The sequence below is a fragment of the Temnothorax americanus genome, unplaced genomic scaffold (assembly GCF_048541705.1).
Source record: "Temnothorax americanus isolate GAGA-0224 unplaced genomic scaffold, ASM4854170v1 Scaffold143, whole genome shotgun sequence".
Classification (NCBI taxonomy): domain Eukaryota; kingdom Metazoa; phylum Arthropoda; class Insecta; order Hymenoptera; family Formicidae; genus Temnothorax; species Temnothorax americanus.
This window is the reverse complement of record NW_027509279.1, coordinates 250,858-255,008: the sequence shown is the minus strand read 5'-3', so window position 1 is coordinate 255,008 and position 4,151 is coordinate 250,858. Positions and strand designations below refer to the sequence as shown.

The 4,151-nt window shown below is 35.8% G+C and overlaps 1 long non-coding RNA gene and 1 pseudogene across 2 annotated transcripts; both read right to left on the bottom strand.

Annotated features, from left to right (window-relative positions):
* Positions 1 to 1,729, bottom strand: LOC143894838 (uncharacterized; annotated as a pseudogene). Its single transcript, XR_013256183.1, has 5 exons — positions 1,725 to 1,729; positions 1,353 to 1,593; positions 846 to 1,269; positions 254 to 719; positions 1 to 170 (listed from the first exon to the last, which is right to left on the bottom strand). The product of XR_013256183.1 is annotated as an uncharacterized LOC143894838 (transcript).
* Position 1,730: 1 nt separating this feature from the next.
* LOC143894825 (uncharacterized) lies at positions 1,731 to 2,551 on the bottom strand. Its single transcript, XR_013256181.1, has 3 exons — positions 2,371 to 2,551; positions 1,937 to 2,289; positions 1,731 to 1,870 (listed from the first exon to the last, which is right to left on the bottom strand). It is a non-coding gene; the product is annotated as an uncharacterized LOC143894825 (long non-coding RNA).
* Between the last annotated feature and the right edge of the window lie 1,600 nt (positions 2,552 to 4,151).

The following is a 4,151-nucleotide window of genomic DNA, read 5'->3' as shown; positions in this document are numbered from 1 at the left end:
TTATTTTAAATGTTTAACTTTACTCAGCTCGTGTCAGATGTAAAACGCAATACTGTTGAAATGGCATTCAACATGTGCTATTTGCTCGACGCATCGTTTGTTGTTAAATAATTTATAAATATTCTTCAGATATTCCAGATTAGCGCCCTCTCGATTTACACGCTTCCAGCCTACGATATAAATCTTTTTATTAGTTCTATACGTGAAATATCTATTTTATTAATTATTTTTATCGATATTGTGTTATGATCACCTAGTGATATGCGCCTTCAACTTTTTAATCTCCTCCTGTCGCTGTTCTTTCATATGGAGCATTTCTCTCTGTTGCTCTCTCATCGTTGCCTCCAATTCCAGAATCTTCTTCCTTGATGATGACACTTGCACCTCCTTCCTGGCTAATTCTTGAGTGTAATGCAGTATCGGAGGACTGTCGTTCGTCAATAATCCCGTTACCAGATCGGTGACCGGCTCGACGGTGTTCTCGTATCTCTTCAAATGTGTCTTATTTTCCGTCGTACCAGAAGTCTGTTTATTAAGTAACAATGCGCGAAATGATGCTTTTAGAGTTAATATTTCTTTATCCTTTTCCTCCGCAAGAGCCATAGATCTCTCTTTTTGTTGCAGTATTTGTTGCTCTAATATAGATATATTCTATTACGATACTCGTTATCTTTTTGATGCAACGTGTGCTCCAGTTTCGAACGTTTTTCTTGAAATAACTGAGGATAAAGTTTGACTTTTAGTCTTTTAATTAAAAAAATTAAATACATGAAAACTTTCAACAAAAGTAATAGGTTAGAAAATTTTTGACTACTTCTAAAATTGATTATTAGCAAAATACCTACTTTGTGTTGATGCTCCAATTGTTCCTGTAAAACTTTCTCTTTACTTATCATTTCATTGTTAATCATACGTATCCTTTCCTCCAAGTTGCTGTTATGAACCTTGAGGAGATTTAATTGAGTCTTATCATGATTTTTATCATGCGTCAGAGACAGGCTGTGTCTTTGTTGTTGAGTACTACGAAGCACGTTAGATGACATATTATATTTACACATTGCTTGATGTTTGTAGTCTTCAAATTCTTGTAAAAGCGCGTCGTATTTCTCCTTGAGAAATCTTCTAATCAAGATGTTCATCCCGCAGATCCAAAATATTCAACAATGCTAAACGTAAAACATATCGAGCCTCCAAGCCAGCCACTCTCGCCTCGTGCATGATGACCGATCCTCTCGCTTGCTGCTCCGCAGCGGCGGCTCTTTTTTGCTCCTACATCAAAACGTATTGCTTAACTTTGTTATATCCGACAATTTTGTCGTATAACGCGCTAATTAATTCTCAGCGAGCTTTACTTCACGAATCGCATTCAAATGTTGATTTTTCATCACAGCCATCTCGGCTTGTAAGAAAAGAAGATGCGGCGGTCTCTTTCGCAGCTTCTTCGGTTTGTTTGAGCTTGGTCTTGATAATTTCTAGCTCGGCTGCTCGGCTTCGAGAATCTTGCATTGTGTCTTATTCGCGAGATGCGTCTTCAATTGTCCTTCAAACTGTTCCTTGCTGCGTTGCTCGTCGTATAGTAATTTTTGTAATTCTCTACAAGAATATCGTTAATGGATATACAGCTCGTAGTTTTATTACGAAAACATTGTTTATTTTAATATTTGTAGTGTAACATTTCACGAATGATATAATTTTACATAATTTGAAAAAAATGGACTCATTACCTCATTTTTTTGACAAAGTCGGCGTGTTTTTTCTTTCTGTCGTGCCGCTCCATGATTAATTTGCACTTTACATGCTCGATTGCGAAATGATTGACATTTTGAGCCTTCTTCAGCCTATCTTTCAGATCTTTAATTACTTTTTCACACTGCAAACGTTAACGCTCAATTGAACAATCCTGATAACAGGACAGATGTCAAACTTTTCATCTTACTTCGTCACGTTCGCTTCTCTATTGCTTCTTGTCCATTTGGAAGTTCGCTTCCATTTTTTACTTTTCTGCCGATAGAGTGGCCAATTGGTTCATTAACACACCTAGCTGATTTTTCAGTTGCTCTGTAGTTTCTGTATCTTCATAATCTGTCTAACTCTCGCGTATCTAAAGTTACAATAGTCATAAGAATATTGATAACTTAATTGATCGTATGGGGAACAAAATTATTATATCTGTCGTTGTGTGATTAGTGAATATATCATTTTTAGAAATAGATGATCCGTCTATTTTTGATTTATCTACTCTGCTTGTATCTTCCGTATTCTTTATCTCAGTCCCTGCAATCTCCTTATCTAAAATAAATTCTTTTTATAAAGTAACATGCTAAATAGTTTTTTAATAGTACACTTATATACTGAAATATAAGTTTGTACCTGGATTTTGTTCTCCTGATTTACCACTCTCATTTTGTATAATGATCTTTTTCTCTTCAGAGGTTGCCATTGTTGATTATAAAACGCAGATTATTGAATGTTACAATTTCACTAGTCAGCATCTGAAACAAAATTACAAAACTCGATTTTATACAAGATAGTCTAACTCACACAATTCAGCCGCTTTAATCATTCAAAGTATCCGTGACAAAATATCATATTTTAAAAAGCAATTTAGACATACATATCTAATAAAAACTGAAATATATTTATAAGTAAATTATTGACAATATATAACAATTGATGTTTATGTAATAATAAATAAATAACCACGAAAACCTCGCACGACAAATTTCTATAAAGCCTCCTCGAGCTGTCTCGACATTTTAAACGTAGAATATTTTTTCCCGATTTGTTTTATATAAACCGGATACGATAACGAGAATAAATAAGCTCTTTTTTTTTACCTTATCGGTGTGTAACGTGGTCATTTTATTACAACGGAACTCGATAACCGTCGCACTCGATACAGCTTGGAATCTCATACTTTCTATCCTCTACCATACCTGAAAAGATCAGAGTGATAAATTATCCTGTGGCAAAAAGACATGAAGAAATATAGTCCTTAAATCCAGACGAATATAACTCTGGCCTGATAAACTAATCGCAACACGCGAAGACGTTTATGGAACTTATTGCACAAGAATTTTATGTAAGGAAACGTACTTATTTTGGCAGATACAGATCGCTTCAGATTACGGCTGACAGCGTCACCTCCAACCAAAAGTCAGAAATACACATTGAGAAAATTGGGGAGAGGCGGAAGATCGCAATATTATCCATGTTATGCACAATCTAAGTTAACCTGTGTAAACACTCGCGTAAACGTAGTAATATATATAGTATAGTAGTAACTAGTAAATAACAGTAATATATAAAACAGAAAATAGATATAGGGTAAACAATCACCATGAAAATTAATCGTCGCGTCGCGTAGAGTCACAGTCGGTCTCGCTCCGACACTACCGTGTCTCTCGATTAATTGAACTGACTGATATAGCGCGCTAAACGCACTATCTGCACTGCGCGCGGTACACACACGTTTATTTATTATTACTGAACCACAAACGCACCATCTGCACTGCGCGAAAGTGTGAGTGAAAAAGTGAGTGACGTTTCTTTGATAGGTATGTCGCGGCGTTAGGAGAAGGAGGAGTATCTTAAAAATAAATTTTCATATTTGGACTTTGCGTCGCAATATCTCCGCTCGTAGGGCACGTAGCGGAATATTATAAGAGAAACCCCCCCCCCCCTAATTGGACCCCAAGCTATCGATCAAGCCTACTTAGAACTTGATCCGTTCACTCGTTATCGAGATCTCAACATCTCGGTTACTCGCAACCCGTCGCGTCGCGTAAGAGTCACGGTCGGTCTCGCTCCGCGTGTACTTGGCGCGCGAGACACTACCGTGTCTCTTGATTTGATCAGATATAAATATTACATCAATTTGCGTATTAAAATTTGTAGTTAAAAGGGCACGTTTAAAATTTATTTTTTCTAAACGTTTTTTCAAAAATCTTCCATTATTATACGAATCGTAGTTAAAATCACCTATTACAATCTTTTCATTACCTAATGATTTGCTCAAAATATTACTTAATTCATAGGTAAATGCTGTATTAGTTACTGATGGTGATTTATAACCTGTAATGATTTGTACTTCATTTATAGTCAGAAGTATTAAATCAATATGTCGATGTTGTCCATTTATCGTTTCATTT